The 17,657-nt window shown below is 46.6% G+C and overlaps 1 pseudogene; it reads left to right on the top strand.

The window, feature by feature from the left end:
- The first annotated feature begins 3,025 nt into the window (after positions 1–3,025).
- LOC103650277 (uncharacterized) lies at positions 3,026–16,578 on the top strand (annotated as a pseudogene).
- Positions 16,579–17,657: the final 1,079 nt, after the last annotated feature.

Below are 17,657 nucleotides of genomic sequence, written 5' to 3'. Positions count from 1 at the left end.
AAATATCAAAGGGTGTGGAGCTGTCATACCAAGATGATGAGTGTGTTGATTTTCAGATTCAAGATTATGATGTCAACATGGACATTGACGCGTTGGTCGGTGAAAATTCTTTTACTGTTCACGCAAGTATAGTTGAAGACCTTCAGAGACAAGGGGAAGATGAACCGGAAGATCTATTTGAAGATGAAACATTCCTCCAATATGCTAGTGATAATGGAGAAAGAACAATCCATAGCGGCGAAGATGATGATAGCGACGATGAGTATTTGTCAGGTCCATCTCTACTAAAACGTTTTGAAGAGTAAATTGATGAAGAGTTACATAGTGTACCTTGATGAAGAGTTACAGAGCACACCATCAAATCTTATCCTTGACAACTTCTTTTCTTCAGTAGATGTTGATGATTTCTTTTTCTACAACTTCTTCAATTTCTCTTTTGGGTAGTAAAACTCGTACTTCCTAATAATGTCACGATAAGAAGCAGCTCCAAAATATATTACATGTCCACAATAAGGAAAAATGTCAAGGGGAAATAAGTCTGTCCAAATTACACACAATATTGGTCTCAAATTAGTTTGAATCTGAACTGAAAGACTGAATCTGATCTATATAAGTCTGAATCTAAACTATATAAGTCAGAATCTAAACTATACAAGCAGCAGAAATGAAACTATGAAATTGGAACTTAAATAAAGCAATAGCAGCAGAAACGAAACATTGTTAGTCGGATGACTTGCTAATAACTTAAGAAAATCTCAATCTTCTGATTAATAGCAAGCACTTCTTACCTTGAACATTGCATAGACTTGAGATGTGACCGATTGGAGCAACTATATTCAAGCGGGTTCATGGAGGCTGTCCAGCACCGACACCAATCGCTCCTTGCCGTCGGCTGTCCTCCGCAGCAGCGAGCGCACCAGCTTCACCGCCTCGTCTGACCCCTCCTCCGCCGCAGCGCCCACACCCCGACGCGGATTGGACTGCGCTGTGGAGTGGACTGTGATGTGGTTGCCAATGGAGAATAGCGATGTCAGCACTGGGAGGTGGAGCCTGGGTAGGGAGAGGCAAGGGAGAAGGAGTGGAGCCGGTGCGTGCGGCGATTGAGCACCGAGGGGGAATGGAAGGCCTTCCTGGTGGGTGGTGGCTGTAAGACGGTGACTACTGTATCGAGGTAAACGGTGCGCACCAGCGATTTTGGGGAACTACTCGTGCCAAACTCAGGGAAGAAGAAAGTTCCTAAAGTTTCCAGACTCACTTACGTGTGGGCCACCTACAGACAGCATATTTTTAATATGCATATTTTTTTTACGTACAACATAGCTCTATGGAAATGCCTGATGTAAAGAGATATAACAAATTTGAGTAATTTTTTTGTTTGTTAACCAAAACATATCTCTACAAATAAAATAGTGCATGAAGGTAAACACCTTTCTGTAAAAATACATACTTTGCTGGACAACATTAAAGTGGCATCGAACAATGGAAATTAAGTGACTATGATTAGCACATGTTAAAAGAGTACATAATTATAAATGTTCTTGACTAAACGGAGTACTATTTTTAGCTGAACTTTGGAAGAGGAAGATAATTCCTGTAAAAGTGGTTAACTGAATAAGCGCAGCATTCAACCGGCGCCCGAGGGACAAGCTAGCAGCATCCAGATGGGGAACAACGATGTGGACAGATTTGCTCGTAGATGCGCATGGTCCACACCAGCGTGAAGGCGTGTGTAAAGTACAATTATAGGTAAATATAATGCCATGTCTTGTAGAGTTTAGGTAAACGATAAGCTCGCCGCCACCGACGCAAGCCCCTCCGTCATCGACGACCTCACAGTCAACGCGCGTCACCATCGGGCATCGCTCCGCGTGGCTTAAAGCTAGCATTGTCAATCTCGTGCCAGCGAGTTGGCCCACAGCGCGTGTGAAGGAGTGCATAAGGTACTACTATAGGTAAATACAGTGTCTTGTCATGTACAGTTGCGGTAAACGATAAGCTCGCCACCACCGACGCAAGCCCCTCCGTCCTCGACGACCTCATTGTCCGCTTGCCTGACCATCGGACATCGCTCTGCATGGTCTAAAGTGTTGCCATCTCATGCCATCGAGTTGTCCCACTTGCACACATGCTGCTCTTCGAAGATGGCAGCAATGCCCATGCCTACGAGAAGGTCGACGTTAAGTGCGAGCACGACCTCAGGCCTCGTCGTGGAAGCCCCCCTGACACCGCGTCAACGTGGGCGGTGATAAGCTTCGCCACAACTCTTGTGAAGGCGTGTGTAAGGTACTATATAGGTAAATACAATATCTTGTCCTTCAGAGTTCAAGTAAACGATAGGCTCGCCACCACCGACGCAAGCCCTTTGTCCTTGATGACATCATAGTCCGCGCGCTTCACCATCGGGCTCCGTGTGGCCTAAAGCGTTGTCGATCTCGTGCCATCGAGTTGGCCCACTTGCACGCCATGCGTCTCTTCCTGGCACTAATGCACGTGCCTACGAGAAGGTCGTCGTCGAGTGCGAGCGTGATTAGGGATGACACTTTTACACGCGGGTTCACATATCCGTCGGATATCTGACGCGTTGGGTTTGGGCACAAAATTTAACCCACGAGTCTCACGCATACCTGACCCATGATAAAATAAGTTAGGTACGAGATTTACCTCTCGCCCGTGGGTATCCGTCAATTATGTGAAGTTGTTCAATTGGTTTTTTATTACATTAGAGCATCTCCAAGAAAGAGTCCTAAAAATAGGTCCTGAAAGGTAAAATAGGACCTGGTTTAATTTATTTAGGATCCAACAAATTTGTTTTACTCCAATAGTGAGTTCTATAATCATGTCATTTTGTTAATTTTGGTCTTATCCGTGGGATTTGGCGGCATTTTTTCACTTTCCCGCCGCGCCACATTCGGTAACCACCTATTATCTAATTCATAATCCCTTCACCAATCACCCAATCCCCATCCCAGCTACCACCCGACAGCCCTGACTCCCGATCCAGAATAGCGAACCCCTGACCTGAGTCGTCCAGTACTCCAGGCGGCGACGACAGTCACGTCCAGCGGCGGCGGCCTAGCCGCAGCCCCACCCCCACGCGCGCGGCTGGCGGCGTTTGCTCCCATCACCTGCAGCAAATCAGTTGGCTTATTTCCTCCCAACTTCCCTGACTAATTACCTCCTCATCCTTGGCACAGGAGGCTTCGTAGCCTCTCAATCCTTCAGCTTCTCCATCCGAAAACGAAGATGCCTCCAGGGAGGAAGGGACTACGATGCACAAGGGAATCGCCAGCAGGTAAATTACAAACAATCTCGGATTCGACAACTCAACTCAGTAAGTCTCCTCCCTTTTCTATCTCATCGACCAAAACTGCGTCTATAGCAGATTTTTGGATGTGTCTGTTGCATATTTTTTATTTATGGCTGCATTTGTAGCAGATTTCTGTTTTTTAGATGTGTTTGTATCAGATTTATTATTTATGGTTGCGTCTGTAGCAGATTAATTTTCAACTTACTAGAGAAACATACTTTTGACTGCATCTGCGGCATAATAACACTGATATGAGGCAGATCGTAGGGCATTTGCAATTCTATGGTAAAAATGAATGTCGTATGGCCTAAAGCCTCATATAGGAAAGTGACCACCAACTAAACTTAAGCCCAAAAATAAAGAGTGAATCTCACTTGAAAATAAGAGCTATTTAGGCAACTAGCAATCTTCTGGAATAAGTGAACCGTGTACATCTGAAATTCAGCCATGTCTGTCAACTCTAGCACCTCCTCCAACTCTCCAAAAAACATCATTTCCTTATGACTATTTGTAACTGGTCAATACTTTAACCGACATCTGATCACAGTCCCAGCAAGCTTTGCTCCTTGTTTGTGTGATGCAATATGTCAACTGTGGCAAAGTCTCCCTTACAGATTTGCAGCCATAAAAGTGCACTTGATGGCATGCTTTATATTTGCAGTATTTCTATGTACATTACAACATTTGATTATTCATCAGAGCCTCACTTTTTATCATCCTTTACTCCTTCAGCATTTGTAGTTTTTATGATCTATTTTGTATGATGGGATCGCTGGGTCTAAAATGACATGTATTTAATGCTTTCAATTTAGCACATAATGTTTGTAAGTCTAGTTGAGATTCTATTATACTTGATCGGCTAGCAAGGTTTGCAAACCCACTTATTACACTGCAAACCCAATTATTACACTGCCAAAGATTTTTTTAATGAAAAACCAGCAAGAAACCTAATGTTATTAAGTGCATCCCTTCAAGATTTTTTACCTAGTTTAAATGTGGTTTCTTTGTTTTGTATTGTACATACTAGCAGCCATAAATTTTCCATTCATGCCAGTTTTTTTTGTAAACGCTTCAAATGTCAAGTTGTCAACGAATAGTTGTTGCCTTGCCACAAGTAATAATAACATACCAAAGATATTTCTGTATAGTATACGTTACTAATAAAATATGTAGGGCTTATTCCATCCATTTTCAAATTTGGATTCATTACTTCTTCCGTAATGTTTTTAGAGTTTTTCTTTTTTGCTACTGTGCTTCTATGGGTTAGTACACGCATATCTCTTTTCTGGTTTTCTGTGATTTATTATTTATGAAATCATGTCATCAATATACAGAAATCACTCCTACCGAATATGAGAAACAGAGGGCAGCAAATGTGATGAGGAATAATCAGATGTTCCAAAGGCTTGGGATTAATCAGTTATGCACACTGATGACTGGTACAAGAGTAAGGAGCAAAAATGATGGTCCAGAGGAATCTGGGTCTTTGTTTGACGGCGAGGAGAGCAACGACTCCGAGAAAGAGGAGGTAAGCAAGTTTGTAATTCATCTATTTGTTTTCTTATGTTATATATAAATATATCATTACACTTGCATTTGCCAACAAATTGATATGCACATGATTATTGTGTTATTCCTACAGGATTCCCATGTTGCAAAAGGTGTATGTAGCCATAACTCCACTGATGTTGCTGACAAACCTACACAAGGAACACGAGGATCTAAAAGGGTTGTGGCCCCTGATGTTCATGGGCAACAAATTAGATTCACTAGGCAAAGGAGTGCTGCCATAAACCAACAATCTTCTCTAAGCCTAACTACTACTACACATACCGGTTCAAGAGCCACCACAAACCAAGAATCCCTCCAAAACTTGACTGCTCCAACACAGTTTACTTCAAGTGTTGCCACTGAGCAAGATTACACCCAAGTCATGACTGATGTTGCACAACCTAGCTCTCCTATACAAGATGAGGTCAATGACCACATCACAGATGAAGGCAAGTGATTTTTATATATATAGTTTCTATTTGATTGTTATTCAATGCATTTATTAGTGTATCAAATAATCTACAATTTCTCAAATAAATTATTCTGTCAATCTCATGATTTGTAGTAGTTATCTATAATATTGTTAAAAAGCCTAAGTACAAAGATCTTCATGTAACAGAGTGCCTATGTAGGTAATAGGTCTTGTATATGCAACTTTTCAATTCTAGAATGCCTATGTAGGTAACAGATGCAACTAATACTTGGTTTTTGATTATTGAGTTGTTAAACATAGAACGAGGCTAGAGTAATGAAGTTGTATATTTGTCCAGAAATTATTATATGTTCCGCTCTGTCTAAGGAAAATGCACACATGCTTCAGAACCCATCCGATCTTTGTCATTCACAAGATTTTTTTGCTAGTTTCGTAATTTAATATCTTTTTGCCCGTTATGATGTTAATCACCAGAATTGGTACCAAGGCAAAGAAGTAGGGGCAAACAACTTGAATCCTTGAGCAGAGGGTTAGGCTTTAAGATTCTAATCCAAATATCTGATGGGAAGCGAAGGCCAAAGCCACCTATTCAAGCTGCAAAGTTTGCATCAGAGGGTGGGATCGTACTGAGGCAACATATTCCAATATTTTCACACTGGAAGGAGTACAAGAAGAAAGAGAATGAGGGTAAAATTATAGACTACATTGGCAAGCTTGTTGTAAGTCAATTTTTTCCTTCATTTGTTCAATTACAGTTCATTGTTGTTTTCAATCGAGTATCCTAAAGACACCACTTCTTTGCTAGGGTCAATTCACTATGGATGTTAACAGTAGGGCAGTCAAAGATGCGTGTGTTGATATGCTAAAAGGTGGACAACGCCAATTGAGGTATAGGCTGAAAAAAAGTACTTCACTCGAGTTCCTGCAAATCAAGTGAGGACTACATCGCCCATTTCATGTATGACTGATGATCAATGGAGGGAGTTGGTACAATTGTTGGGGCGAAGGCGAAGACGCCACCCTTCGCTCGAGGCCTTCGCCGTACTCGCTGCACCAACGGTGACAAGACAACGGGCAGACTTACCCTTCATCTCATACGCCACCGAACGAAGACCGGTGATGAGGTCATCTCATCTTGCGACCTCGTCCAGAATGGAGGCCCGCGTGTGATCCGGCCCATTGTAACAGGCCCTGTGTGGCCATTGCGCATTACGGGCCTAATTTGTAAAGGCCTCCCTGTAATTACGGTCTGTAACCCCGCTTTATGGGAATATTCCGGGGATAACCTAGGTGTCTGAGGGCACATGCGTCCTTAACACGGGACGCTGGGCACTCAGATACCTATAAATACCCCCGCACAGTGCCCTTGAGAGGCTAGATTAATAGAGCTATTGCCATCTCGTGCGAAAACCCTGTTTACGTTACTACACACCCCCGTTGGATCAACTTGCGCCGGAGAGCAAGTTCCAACATTTGGCGCCCACCGTTCGTGCTACGAAAAAAACCACCCGCGATGGCACCCAATAAAGCTAGCTCGAAGGCTAACGAAGCTGCGAAGGCAGCACTGCTGGCCGCAAAAAAGGGCAAGGCCCTCGCCCTCACCCACTCCACCCACCAAGAGGCTACTGAAGAAGACGTTCTCCGCACCTGCGAAGACGACGCTCACCGCACCTGCGGCCCTGAAGGACAGCCGCAACCTCCCCCAGGCTTCGCTCCACCAGAGGGCACGAACTTCACCGAGGACGGCGAAGTCATCGGTGTCTCCGTAGAAGAACAGCTACAGCTGCGCGCCCTGCGCATCAAGAACTGCAATCTCTAGAAGCAAAAAGAGATACTTGAGGCCAAGCGCCAACGTGTGTCTGCACAAGCCAAGGTGCGGCAAATGATACGAGACGAAGAGCAGAAGGCCCAGGAGCTCGAGCAAGAGATCGCGCTAATGCAGCGCGAAGGCCACTTTGGCCTGCAACAAGGGCCACCCCTGCAACAGCGCGCACAAGTTGAAGACCTGCACTTTCCACACCGCGACCACGCCATCCCACATGTCGCGGCATTCCAAGGTGTCAACTACCTCGACGAGCGAAGTCCCCTGGTGCCACACCTGCAAGTGACACCCTGGCCTGCCAACTTCCGGGCAGGGACCTATCCCAAGTACAACGGCATCACTGACCCAGCACAGTACATCATGAGTTATCAGGTCGCCATTGCATCTTCCGGAGGGGACGATGCCACGATGGCCAAGTCTTTCATCATCGCCCTCGAGGGCCCAGCTCTCACCTGGTTCACCAGGTTGCCCCTGTTGTCCATTGACTCCTAAAGAAGCCTCCGGGGCAAATTCCTGCTCAACTTCCAAGGGTACCGCCTAGATACCGACGCCTGGCCGAACTCTCACTCTGCAAGCAGCTGGAAAAAGAGACTCTGCGGGAGTACTACCGCAAGTTTCTGACACTCAAGTCACAACTGCCCTCGGTCGATGACCAGATCGCCATCCACTACGCCATCAGTGGCCTTCGAGCCGGCGTCCTTTACAGCCACTGCATCAGAGATCCGCCCAAGAACCTCCAGGAGTTATATCAGCTATTTGAAAAATACGCCAAATCCGAAGAGCTCCACCAGCTCAAAGTTGAGTCTTAGAGGAAACCCAAAGACGCTCCACAGTCTAGCCGCACGTGGACGAGGACTCCGCAGCCAGACTTCGGTCGGGACGGCAGCAATCAGCAGCAGGTGCACAACATCGCCAACCAGCACCCCGCTGGTGAGGCCCCTCGCCGCCAGGAATATCCCCCCCAGGGCCGCGGAAACGGAACTCGCGGACGGGGCCGGGGACGTGCGCAACCGCCGCGCCGATTTTACTGCCTGTTTCACGGCGAAGACTGCGCCCATCAAACCAGAGACTGCCCAGAGACGAAGGCCACCAGAGACTGGATGGCACGGGCGCAACCAGCCGACAACCCTAGAGTTGTCGCGCACACATATCAGCAGCCCACTCCACCATACATCCACGCCCCCGCGCCGCATCCACCGCACCACGCATACCAACACCACCAGGAAGTACAAATCGTACCTCCCCCACCCCTACCTCCACATCAGCAACAACAAAACATCCACCACCCCCATGCCCCAAAACAAGAGGACTTCGCCGATCAGCCATATCGCGGAGTCATTCATATGATCACTGGGGGGTCAAGCACCGACTTCGACACGAAGCGGCAGAAGCGGGACCACTACTGCAGCATCAACCACGTCGCCATCACCGGTCCGGTCGTGCAGACGAAGTGGTCCCATGTGCCACTAACCTTCGACGCTCGAGACGTCGATCTACGCAGCGCCCCCCACATCGACGCCATGGTTATCAACTGCAGCGTGGCAGGCTGGGACCTGCACAAAGTCCTAGTCGACAATGGCAGTCAAGCAGACATCATTTTCCTCCATGCCTTCGACCGCATGGGCATAAGCCACAGCCTGCTCAAGCCTTCAGACAACCCGTTGTATGGTTTCGGCGGCAAGGGCACATTTTCCGTCGGCAAAATAGAGTGGCCTCTCTCCTTCGGTGTAGCACCCAATGCCCGAAGTGAGCAAGTGACCTTCGATATCGTCGATATGGTGTATCCGTACAACACCATTATGGGCCGGGGCTCCATCAACAAGTTTGAGGCAGCCATTCACGGACTTTACCTGTGCATGAAGATACCAGGTCCGTTAGGCGCCATCACAGTCTACGGCAACCAGCAGACCGCGCGCAACATAGAACGGGACTTCGTCCCCGGCCAAAGAAACGTGCACTGCCTCACGGCCCAGCGCGAGGTCCCTGCGTCCGCCAGCCCAACAGATAAAGAACACGACAAAGCACAACTACAGAGCAATGACGGGACCAAGACTATTCCCCTTGACCATGCCACGCCCAAGCAGACAGTCACCATCAACGAAGACCTCACTTCGCATGACGAGGAGAAACTCCTCTGCTGCTTGTCCAAGAACAAAGACATCTTCGCCTGGTCCGCCCTCGACCTGGTCGGGGTCAGCCGATCCATAATTGAGCACAGCTTGGGAATCGACCCTTCGGTGAGACCGAAAAACAGCGGCTCCGCAAAATGTCTGATGAGAAGACAGAAGCTGCCAAGGCCGAGGTACATCGCCTCCTGGAGGCAAAATTTATCGAGCCAGTGGCTTACCCCACGTGGCTCGCCAACGTTGTGATGGTGCAGAAAAAGAGCGGCAAATGGCGGATGTGCATCGACTTCACCAGTCTCAACAAGGCCTGCCCAAAGGACAACTTCCCGCTTCCTCGGATCGACAAAATAGCCGATAGCGCGGCTGGGTGCGAAGTCATGTCACTCCTCGACTGCTTCTCCGGTTACCATCAAATATATATGAAGGAGGAGGACAAAGCCAGCACCAGCTTCATCATACCCTTCGGCACATATTGCTTCATCAGAATGTCGGAGGGACTCAAGAACGCCGGGTCCACTTTCTCCCGGCTCACCAAAACGGTGCTCGAGGGGCAAGTCGGCAGAAATATATTCACATATGTGGACGACATCGTCGTCGCCAGCAGGAGCAAAGAGGACCATCTTGCTGACCTCGCCGAGACATTTGCGAACATGCGGGACGCACGACTCCGCCTAAACCCTAAAAAGTGCGTCTTCAGCGTTCGCCAGGGGAAAATATTGGGTTACCTGGTATCACACCGCGGCATCGAGGCCAACCCAACCAAAATTCAAGCCATCATCAACATGACGCCCCCGCAGTCAGCCAGAGACGTCCAGCGCCTGACGGGCAGATTGGCCGCCCTCAACAGATTCATCACCAAATCCGCTGAGCGAAGTCTACCCTTCCTCAAAACTCTCTGCGGCACAAAAGACTTCGCTTGGGGACCAGAGCAGGCGGCGGCCTTCGCCTCATTGAAACAGTACCTGTCAGAATTGGTGGTTCTTACAAGCCCCGACTCTTTGCTACCCCTGTTGCTTTATGTTGCGGCCTCGCCGCACGCGGTCAGCACGGCACTGGTGCAGGAGCAGACAGTAGAGGGCATGATCAGGCAGTGTCCAGTTTATTACGTCTCCGAAGTGCTCACACCGTCAAAATGTAACATGACGGAACTGGAAAAGATTGCCTATGCATTCGTTATGTCCTCGCACAAATTGCGCCACTATTTTGAAGCATTGAAGGTCCGAGTCACCTCAGATAGGGGACTCGGCGAACTGTTCAGAAACCCGGAGGCATCGGTACGGATCGCCAAATGGGCGGCCGAACTCTCCGGTTACCACATCACTTTCGAGCCCAGGACAGCCATCAAGTCACAAGTTCTAGAAGACTTCGTCGTCGACTGGACTGGGCCAATAACACAGTCGGACCTGTCCGCAGAGAAAGTTTGGACAATCCACTGCGACGGCGCATGGTGCCATGCGGGGGCAGGCGCTGCTGCAGTCATCACCTCACTCGCCGGGGTCAAGCACAGATACGCGACACGCTTAAGCTTCGCTCTGGAATCTGACAGATGCACAAACAATATAGCAGAATACGAAGCCGTCATCCTCGGCCTCCGCAAGCTAAGGGCCCTTGGTGTCACCACCTGCATTGTCAGAACAGACTCCAAGGTAGTCGCCGGCCAAGTCGAGAAAGACTGTGCAGCAAAGGACCCCGCACTTATGCAATACCTCGCGACCATCCGAAGTCTCGAGAGACAATTCAAGGGATTCACCTTGCAGCATGTGGACCGGGCCAAGAATGAAGAAGCCGACGCATTGGCCAAGGCTGCCGCCAGAGGCGAGTCCCTGCCCTCCGACGTGTTCTACCACGTTATCGACGCGCCAGCGTCCGGAGCCCCGAAGGGCTCCAAATAACCAATGACAGTGAGGGCCACCGCATAGTCAACCTTATTATGACCGAAGACTAGCGGGCACCAATAACCCTGTTCCTACAGGGGTACTACCACCCAACCGACATCAACGAGGCCAAGCGCCTCAAACATCGAAGTCGGGACTTCGCACTGATTGAGGGCCAGCTCTACAAGAAGGGGGTCAGTCAGCCAATGCTTAAATGTGTCACCGAGACCGAAGGCATCCAAATCCTGTGCGAAGTCCACAGTGGTACTTGCGGCTCTCACGCAGGGCCAAGGGCCCTAGCCGCAAAGGTGATCCGCCAAGGTTTCTACTGGCCCGCAATGATCTGCGCCGCAAATCAGGTCACAAGGTCCTGCGAAGCCTGCCAGAAGTTTTCTCCTCGATCAGGCAGCCCTTCGCAATTCACAAAACTGATCGCCCACACATGGCCTCTCCAGCGCTGGGGCCTGGACATCGTCGGGCCCCTGCCCACGGCTCAGGTGAACCTCAAGTTCACCTTCATCGTTGTCGAGTATTTTACTAAATGGATCGAGGCGAGGGCTGTTTCCACAATAACATCAAAGACTGCACAGAAATTCTTCTGGCAAAACATTGTTTGCCGCTTCGGAGTACCGTCCGAACTCACAGTTGACAACCGCAAGCAGTTTGACAGCCAAGACTTCAAGGATTTCTGCTTCTCCATTGGCACCAAGCTTGCCTTCGCCTCAGTATATCACCCGCAGTCCAACAGAGTTGTGGAACGTGCCAATGGAAAAATTTTCACAGCTGTCAAGAAGATGTTCCTCGATGAAAAAAGGGCAGGTGGGCCGATTTGTTACCTGAAGCGGTCTGGGCACTAAACACGACTGAGTGCAGGGCGACCGGGTTCACCCCTTTCTGCCTTCTATATGGTTCGGAGGCCATGACCCCACAAGAAATAAAACATGGGTCCCCGCGAATAGTTTTGTCAGCTGTCCCCGACGTGGACGAACCCACTTCAAAGGATCTTATCGATGGAGACCGCGTCTTCGCTCTACAGGCTCTAAATAAATACCAAGCCCAGACAAAAGCATGGCGCGACCACGCAGTCATCCCGAGGGAATTCAGCGAAGGGGACCTCGTACTCGTCCGAACAGCTCGGACAGAGTCCAGGGGCAAGCTGGAGCCCAAGTGGGAGGGCCCTTTCATTGTCAAGACGAAGGCATCCCCCAGCGCATACAGGCTCGCAACGCCAAACGGCGAAGACTTGGAGCATTCCTGGAACATTGATAATCTTCGCAAATTTTTTGTTTGACTCATCAAGGCCAGCTCGCCCTTGTAATTCGCAAAAACAATTTTATTCTGGCCCGCACTCTTTTCCTCCCGGGGGGTGAGGTTTTTAACGAGGCGGAGTCATGTAATATACAAGTGAAAAATCCCCCGCAAAAATCTACGTCGAAAAAAGACCGCGCCGACGGTCTTCGACATTCGACCAATACAAAGTCACAGCGAGGCCCAGCGCTAGCTACCCTCGCGTGCGACACTCCGCGCAAAAGTCGCATAAGGGTGCAGCCGGACTAGCACAACAAGTGCGAAAAATCGAAGTCTTCCTCAAAAAAGACTATCCGTGCAGAAGTCGCCTAAGGGTGCAGCCGGACTAGCACAACAAGTGCGAAAAATCGAAGTCTTCCTCAAAAAAGACTATCCGTGCAAAAGTCGCCTAAGGGTGCAGCCGGACTAGCACAACAAGTGCGAAAAATCGAAGTCTTCCTCAAAAAAGACTTTCCGTGCAAAAGTCGCCTAAGGGTGCAGCCGGACTAGCACAACAAGTGCGAAAAATCGAAGTCTTCCGCGAAGAGTATCCGTGCAAAAGTCGCCAAAGGGTGCAGACGGACCAAGCACAACAAGTGTGAAAAAGACTACACTAAACTATCCGCGCAAAGACCTACTACATGCACGCCAGACAGACATAACAAATACACCAGACCAAGCGCGCAACGCCTTTGTGAGCATAGCCGAATGTGCAAAGGCACACAACCTCATCATACAAGACATTACATATGTACAACGAGGGCATCACACTTTACATCGGCTCAACCTTCGGAATAATTCCCATCTCCCTATAGTTAAATAGCATTATCCTCAGCTCCTCACCCGCAAAAAGACCTCGTAGCTCCCCCTCACCTACACTCGCAGCGGCCGGCAAGGACAACAGTTCCTGCCTGCCAGCCCTGCCCACACGAAGCCGACCGCCGTCCGCCTCACTCACTCTACGCTTCGCAACCGCCCTTCGTCGCCTACGCCCCGCACTTGGACTAGGCACAACTTCAGCATCCACAGCACGCGGCGAAGACTCCGCCGCTGCCACATCCAAGGCCGCAAAGTAATCCAGGTCCTCATCCGACGACTCTTCAGTCCACTCAACCGAACTCCTAGAGTCACCAAAATCAGAAAACTTAGACGCAGATTCATCCGATTCATTCCCATCATCCACGGTCGAAGCCGCCAAAAAATTAGCAGTAGCAGTTGCGTGCGCAGGCCCAAAATCTTGAACCTGCGCAGCAACCAAGGTTCAACAACATATGCAAAATTCCCTAACTACCCACACCCACTAAGCCACCTGCGAAGACCCAGCCGTCGCGGGATCCTCCGCTGCCGGCTCCGCTGCCATCTTCACAGGATCCTCAGCCCTCGGCGCAGCAGTTGGCGACGAGCCACCGCCGGCCGCAGTAGCTGCGGGGGCATCAGGGGCGCCTTCGACAGTTTCTGGGGGCGGCGCCGGGGCGACCTCCGACACAGCCGCCGCCGGGTTCGACTCCGAATCAGGCTGCGCACTGTTCAAAGCCCCGAAGTCCTCCACTTTCTCGTTACGCGCCGCCTGAGACACAGCACACAGATTTAGCAAGCCCACATATAACCCACATTCAGCAACACTAAACAAGAGTCAAACATTACCTGACCCCTCGTCGTGTCGGACCGCTCCCTGACCAACTTGCGCCGTTGGATCAACTTATGTCGCTGGATCAACTTGCGCCGGAGAGCAAGTTCCAACAACAACTGTGGTCTACCCCAAACCACAAGGTATTTGAGATCGAGCTCCACTTCATAGCTTTATATTCAGATTCCCAGAAATTGTAACATTCTTTGGTAATACTTATTAATTCTTCTACTACCATATACCATTCCATCTTTCCCATCAAATCAATAGTTGTGCTAAATTTGGATTTCCCCTACACAATAGGCATAAAGATATTTTTGATGATATCACGATCAAATAAGCTACATACATATCTGGTGATAATATGTTCATCGTATTTCCGTTCAATATATTTGTTAAAAATCTGAGTCAATAACTTCATAAATATTATTTATTTGATCCTTCTCACTTATAAGATTAGTATTTATAGCCATGGTAATATTACCTAGCAAATACTATTTAAGTCAGGACACATGTATATTTTGAATAAACCAGATTAGACCTTCATTATAATTCTTCCAATATTTGGAATAATGGGAAATTGTTGAAGCTATAATTCTTCCAGATTAGACCCATCTTCTTTTTTACCATTTCCTAAGATCTGAACATATGTCATGGCAAAACGACTATAACTTAAGGAAATCTCAGTCTTCTGATTAATAGCAAGCACTTCTTTGATAGTGCTAGTGCTGGCCAGAAAAATGGCACTGTGGAGCATCTGAAATGCTGCTTCACTTGGCTCATAGGAATGGCACCTTAGTCCTTAGGATAGAGAAAAATAGCATAATCTCAAGCTAATATATTGTTCCTGCTGTTACAATTGATGTGTACTATTACTTTCTAGAAAATTAGTAAAATGTATCCATGTACTATCTTTTGGGAGTAAATGCCATATCCACGATATTGTGTAGGCAGTAAATCCAATCCTATGATAGGCGTTGTGTTTGCTGCATTTGAGGGGAAAATGCTTTTTGTTCACTAATAATCTCATGTGCTAAACTATGAAAAAAATATCGATAAGTTGAAGGACACAGGAAAAAGATGTCATTCCCTTTCAGCCTTTGTGATGAAAATGTAGTAAAGCATTTGTGCTTTAAATAAATGGATGAGTTAACCATTTTCCTTTGCACTTGATTTGTTGAGAATTTTATTTTTTTCACTATCAAATGCTTTTTGACTTGGTTTCTGCATTTAATATTTCAAACTAAACAATCTTGTAACATGAGCCTGCATATTTTGATACATAAATTGTTATGCCTGTTGCTGATGTCTTGTGCCCTATACGCAGCCACATGGGAGCGGTGTCGCACTTTGCTTCTAGTTATCTCTATTTCTCTACCTAACGGTTGTGTTTTCCATACAGAACAATTGTGTCAAGAACAAACTTAATCATGAGAAAGTGCAGTTTGCACAGTGCACATGATCTCAATCATACATTGCAAAAGCTTATGTAGTTGTAAGAAACTAATTATGTTATGTATGCATCAAATTTGGTTCATGCAGTCATTTGTATTACCTGTTGTAGTCAACATACTAACCAGCACTGCAGCAACAATAGGCCAGTTCTTCATGCTGCAACCATTTGTGTTAGCTGTAAGATATTTGTATTAGTTGCTGCTGCTAAAACATGCCAAATACGAGCATTGTAGCTATAGCAGACCAACACAACTATTGCAGTCATTTGTATTAGCTATATGATATGTGTATTATTTGTTGTTGCAGCCAAATACCTGTAAGATATTTGTATTAGCTGATGTATATTGTTTATATCATTTAATAACCCATGATAAAACCTTGTTGAATGCTCTCAATTGTCTTTTCCTTGTTCTGGGGCAAGTAGAAAGGTGACATGCTTTTTCAAGTGATGAATTATTAGCTTATGTTTTGATCTCCATACTGACACAATTTATTTGACATCATTTCAGAGGCAAGAAAAATATAAAGATGTTGAACCTAGTACAATTGATCTTTTTAAGGAGATGCATTGCAGCAAGAAGAAAGGATTTAGTGAAGCCGCTCAGAAAGCTATAGTGAGTACTTGTTTTTCTATTTGTTATGACTCCTGAACATGCATTACACTATATTAAGTTTTAATCTTTATGCTAGGGTGATATGGAAGCAATGGTGGTAGCACCAGTTGAAGATGGAGAGTGCGCAAAGTCTTCTATAGAAGTTGTTTCCAATGTGCTGCCGGATTCAAGTAAATTTCTTCGCAATGCTGGTCTTGTGTCCTCCAAGAGAAGCAACACTGGGACAGTTTCAGCAAGGATGCAAGAGATTCAGTCTCAATTGGACACTGAGAGACAAGAAAAAGATGGACTTCATGAAGAAATGGAAACACTTAAGGCCAAGTCACAAGCATCCGAGGCAACCATTGCTAATCAATCAACTGAAATTGCGGATTTGAAGAAGTCCTTAGCAGAAAATACCAATCTCCTTCGACAAATAATAAGCATCAATCGTAGTTAGATGGCTCCTTAAGTATGCTTGCCAAGGTGTTGGTATCAACCATCCCGAAGATCCATCTCCCAGAACTTTGCAGCTGTTTTTATCCTTATGCTTGCTGTATGGAATTGCAATGTTGGGGGCCTTCGGCTTACGAAGGTCCTCAAAAACAGGATTTAACAGTATTTCTGGAGTTTAATGTGTGAACAGGTATCTTCGGACTCAAGTTGGTATCACAGCTGACCAGAATAATACGAAGGTCGATACAACGCCGAAGGTGTGAGCAGGAAAGCTTCGGCGTGATATCAACAAAATGAAACCGACTTAAAGATGAAAAGGCTATACAGACCTCGATAGATTACAATAGAATTATTATCAAATGTAAAGGGCATGAATTTAATTTTGCATAGGCTGTGTCCTGTGCCTATAAATAAGTGAACAGTACCCCCGTACTGTTCACGCTGATTTGGCATTCACTTTTGCGTCACACTTGTACCTTCATTTCCTTCAAGTTAAAAGGTACATTTTTGTAGTTTAACGATTATTTCTGTTTATACGTGATAATAGAACATAATTGTTTATGCTGTTCATTATATTCCTTATAATTAATCCTTCGTCATTATATAATGTATCCATGAAGGTATGCCCTTCATAACCTTCGTCCGAAAACCATTATATCCTGAGAGGAATAATGCTTCGAAGGGCGAAGGACTTTACCGATTAACATTTTCTATGTTGCCTTGTTCCTGACTCATAGCATTCAAGAACAAGTCTCCAACATGCAACTTCTGGATATTATGTGTTCTCTTAGTACTTGTTAGCTTAAAGGATTATGAATCATGTTCTTTTATGTGTTGGACGTATTATGTTTGAAATATATGTGGATGTTGGAAAAAGTTGTCACTTTGTATGATTGTGAAATATATGCATTATGTTTTGGATGGTTGTGGGCCTCAATATATTTAGTGATGAATCAAAATATCATAATATGATTGCCACGCCATCTGCCACACAAGTGTTTTTGTGACAATAAATTTTGTCATAGTTTATTTGACATGTCATCTGCCACATCATCCATTTTATGACGAAATTTATTGTCACGAAGTTATGGCCACATCAGCATCCACGTAAACGTATTTATGATGA

The sequence above is a fragment of the Zea mays genome, chromosome 3 (assembly GCF_902167145.1).
Source record: "Zea mays cultivar B73 chromosome 3, Zm-B73-REFERENCE-NAM-5.0, whole genome shotgun sequence".
Lineage (NCBI taxonomy): Eukaryota > Viridiplantae > Streptophyta > Magnoliopsida > Poales > Poaceae > Zea > Zea mays.
Note: the sequence above shows the minus strand (reverse complement) of the source record. Positions and strands in the feature narration are given on the sequence as shown.